Source organism: Puntigrus tetrazona, unplaced genomic scaffold (assembly GCF_018831695.1).
Source record: "Puntigrus tetrazona isolate hp1 unplaced genomic scaffold, ASM1883169v1 S000001067, whole genome shotgun sequence".
Classification (NCBI taxonomy): domain Eukaryota; kingdom Metazoa; phylum Chordata; class Actinopteri; order Cypriniformes; family Cyprinidae; genus Puntigrus; species Puntigrus tetrazona.
The window spans coordinates 179,025-183,517 of record NW_025048656.1 but is presented as its reverse complement, the minus strand read 5'-3'; the positions used below and the strand labels follow the sequence as shown (position 1 = coordinate 183,517).

The 4,493-nt window shown below is 37.8% G+C and overlaps 1 pseudogene; it reads left to right on the top strand.

Moving 5' to 3' along the window:
* The first annotated feature begins 494 nt into the window (after nt 1–494).
* Nucleotides 495–613, top strand: LOC122340918 (annotated as a pseudogene).
* The last annotated feature ends 3,880 nt before the right edge of the window (nt 614–4,493 follow it).

Below are 4,493 nucleotides of genomic sequence, written 5' to 3'. Positions count from 1 at the left end.
AAAAGGAACAAATTGTTTTGGATGTTTGGACTGTCTTTAAAAGGAAAACTGAAGTATATATGGAAAAATTGTATGTGTATTTTAAAAGTGAAAAAATCCTGGATGCATTTTATGTTGTTTTTACATCAAATGTCTATCGTGTTTTAAAAGATTTATTGTGGGAGCTACCGGAGAGCGAAGGATTTGTTGAAATAATGTATGAAATTGTGAGATATGTGATGTAGATATTGTACAAGAGAAAGTATGTTTTTATTGTATTTGATTGAAAAAAAAAGCTTAAACAGCTCTTTGCTTTCCCTTACTGCTTATTTAATTCAATTGCCTTCAAATCAGCTGATCTTTAAACAGCGTTTGGCTGTTTTTAACTACTTATCTAAAGCTCTTACCTTTAATGTTCCAAGTTTTGAAGTAGCTTTTGTGTTTCATTACTTGTCTAGTATGATGGCTTTTAAGGTGCCTTACCTTAAAATAGGGGGCTTTTTGCAGCAGCTCTCGCTTAAGGCCATACCACCCTGTTCATGCCTGATTTCGTCTGATCTCAGAAGCTAAGCAGAGTTAGGCCTGGTTAGTACTTGGATGGAAGACTGCCTCGGAATACCAAGTGCTGTAAGCATTTTTGTTTTTTTCAGTGCTTATCTAATACACTGGCCCTTAGTGTGGCCAAAGTTTGAATAGCTTTTTGCTCTCCCTTACTGCTTATTTAATTCAATTGCCTTTAAAGTAGCTGATCTTTAAACAGCGTTTGGCTGTTTTTAACTACTTATCTAATAATCTTAACTTTAATGTACCTTATTTTGAAGTATTTTTTTGTGTTTCCTTCAATACTTGTCTAGTATGATGTCTTTTAAGGTGCCTCACCTTAAAATAGGGGGCTTTTTGCAACAGCTCTCGCTTACGGCCATACCACCCTGAGCGCCCTCTTGTGGAATTCAGGAAGTGAGTGAGTCATTGGCGAGAACAGGTGGAGATTGATTGTTTGGAAGAGCTTGGAACTCTTTAATTTTGGAAAATTACGTAAAATAAGCAGGGATTCTTCTCTGAATGGTTGTTTTAATCCCCAGGCAGCTCTTGCTGTTTGGGGATAAATATTTCTGTTTCTGAGAAGGTGAAAATTGCAGAAAAAGAACATGGAGAAGGAAAACAGATTGGACAAGGGGAATTTGAAGGAGACAGTCAGCGATGGCGAACAAAGTAAGAGAAATTATGACAAGCATCTAACTGTACACGTGGTGATAGATGGAGATGACAGAATTACTATAATGGAATTGTTGAAGAAAGTAAAAGAAGAATGTGGAGTGGTTATTGGATGCAGATATAAAACGCCAAGAGAATATGAGCTGACTATGCAGGAGGAGAAAGGAAAGGAGAAATTACTGGATGGACTAAATATAAAAAAGAGCAGAGTCATGGCAAGAGAAATAAGCAGCACAGAGTTGGTGGTTTCGTTCCTGGGTCTGCCCACATATATCCAGGACGATGAAATATTGAAAAAGCTGACGGAATGGGGAGTGATGGCGGTTTCAAGAATTAAAAGGAGAATGTGGCCAGGAACTGATATCGCGGATGGAACAAGATTTTTGAAAGTTAAGTTCACAGACACTGTCAAATCGTTGCCATATTCTACAAAGTTTGACACAGTGGGAGGTGCTGAGCACTTTCGAGTAATACATGACAGACAGGTGAAAGTGTGTCGTTTGTGCATTCAGCCTGGGCATGTTGTGAGAGACTGCCCGAGCTTCAAGTGTTTCAGGTGTGCCAAACAAGGACATTATGCACGGGAATGTAATGAAGGGATCTGCGACGTGTGCAAGATGGGAACTGGATTTTGTGTGTGCGAAACTGTGGTGGAGATTGAAGAAGAGGGAAGTGATGGGAAGTGGACGGATCTGTATGAGGAGGAGGAGGAAGAGGAAGAGGAGAATGAGGAGGGGGAAGATTCTGTGGCCGTGGAGGAGGTGAGAAGGGACAATGGGAGCAGAAAAGAAGACACAGCAGAACAGAGAGGCTCTGGGGAGGAGACCTGTCCAAAGGACGCGATCTCGGGTCAGAGAGAGGAGAGAAAAGAGAAAGGACCGAGGACTGAAGAAGAGAGGAAGACAGCAAAAAGTGGTATTGCAAGCCAAGAAGGTAGTAATGCCAAAAGTCAAGGCATGGCGTTTCAGGCGAGGGAGAAGGTCAGTGGAGAAGGGGGAAAGAATGTGGTGCAAGAGACTCCAGAATCAAATGGAGGAGAGGAAATGGACACATGTGAGGAGAAGATCATGCAGAGGAAAAGAAAGAAGAAAGAGATGGAGTATAGGGGGAAAAAGTAAGACTTTGAGTATATTTAAATGCGCTATAGAACCCTTTTAACTGCAATATTCGCTATGTGGGGCACAATGAACATTGCATGCTTAAATAGTAATGGACTAAGAGAATCAAAAAAGGTTGAGAAGGTGATTGGTATGTTGAAAGCAGATATAATCTGTTTACAAGAGACACATTGGACAGAGGATATTATGGAAAATATTAAAAAGTTGTGGGAAGAAGATATTTTAGTTAATCATGGGACTCAAAAAGCATGTGGTGTTGCAATTTTGATAAAAAGAGAAAAACTGAAATGTGTAAAGCAAATATATAAAGATGATAAGGGGAGATTGTTAGTTATAGAATTTGTGTTTTGTAATGAATTGTTTAGATTGATAAATATATATGCACCAAATGTAGAAGCTGAAAGAAAGGAACTTTTTAAAGAAACAAAGCCATTATGTAAAGGTAAATGTATAGTGGTTGGAGATTTCAATGTGTGGTGCACAAGATTAGATGCTTCAAGCACTGCTTATTTCAAATCGGATGTGTCTAGGAAATATCTAAATGAGTGGATGCAAAGTGATGAAATGGTAGATGTTTGGAGAGAAGAAAACCCATTTGAGAGAGAGTTTTCTAGACGGCAAATGGTAATGGGAAGCTTAAAACAAAGCAGGATAGATTTGTGTTTAGTTAAAAGAGAAATATTAAATTGTTAAAAATGTGAAATATAGTTTTTTAGGAATAAGTGATCATGCAGCTATAAAAGTAAAGATAGGTATAAATCTGGGAGAAAGAGGAGGGGGTGTGGTGTTTGAATTCATCTATATTAACTGAAGAGGCTTATAAGGAAAATATCAGAAAATGTATAAGTTATGAAATGGAAAACCCTTTGTTTGATGAAAATGTGTGTGAGTGGTGGGAAGGAATGAAAGAAAAAATTAAAAGAAGAAGCATTAGGTACTCAAAGCAAAGGGACTTTATGAGGGAAAGTAGAATAGAAGCACTGAAAAAGGCGTTGGCGAAAGAAGCAAAAAAAATAGAAAGTAATCCTGAGTACGGCAAAGAATGTTATCGTCAGATAAAAACAGAAATGGATGAGTATGAAATAGAAAAAAGTGAGGGTGCAAAAGTAAGGAGTAGAGCACAGTATGCGGTTGAGGGAGAGAGGAGTACAAAGTTCTTTCTGAATTTAGAAAAAAGAAAGCAGAAGAGAAATCATATTATGGAACTGGAGGATGGAAAAGGTGTAAAGGTAACTGATTATGTGGAAATAATAGGAGTGGTGGAGGCATTTTATGCGGGATTGTTTAAGAAAGAAGGTGTAAAACAAGAGTGCGTAGATGAAGTTTTAGACACGTTGAGTGCCAAGTTAAAAGAGGGCGATAAAAATATGTGTGATAGAGAAATAAGCATAGAAGAAATAAAAGAAGCAATAAAACAAACAAAACCAAATAAAAGCCCAGGATCGGATGGGTTAACACACGAGTTTTACAAGACGTTCATCAAGGTTTTAGCGCCCATTTTATGGAAGCTATATAAAACTATGGAAGAGAGAGCGGAAGTGCCAGAATCATTGACTTTAGGCGTAATCACTATCTTATATAAAAATAAAGGTAGTCGGCTTAAGTTGGAAAATTACAGGCCTTTGAGCCTTTTAAATACAGACTATAAGATATTGACAAAAGTATTGGCAAATAGAATAAAAGAGATAGTGGGGAGTATAATATCACCAAGTCAAGCATATAGTATACCAGGCAGGGATATTTCAGATACAGTGTGCACAATAAGAGATGTTGTGGACAAAATGGGAAAGGATGGGGAGGGGGGTTTGATTTTATGTATGGATTTAAATAAGGCATTTGATAGGGTAGAGCACAGTTTTATAGAGCAGGTAATGAGAAGATTCGGTTTCGGGGAGAGGATTTTAAGATGGATAAAGTTATTGTATAGTAATTCAAAAAGTTGTGTAAAGATTAATGGTGTTTTAACAGACTCATTTCCTATAGAGAGGTCAGTTAGGCAGGGATGTCCGTTGTCGGCATTGCTGTATTCAATAACGGCTGATCCTTTGGCAACATTAGTTAAAAAAGATAAGGAAATAAAAGGAATCCAAATTCCATATGGGGGAATGAGCACAATTCATCAGTATGCAGATGACACAACATTTACAGTCAAAGATAGAGAGAGTATAAATAGGGTAATGA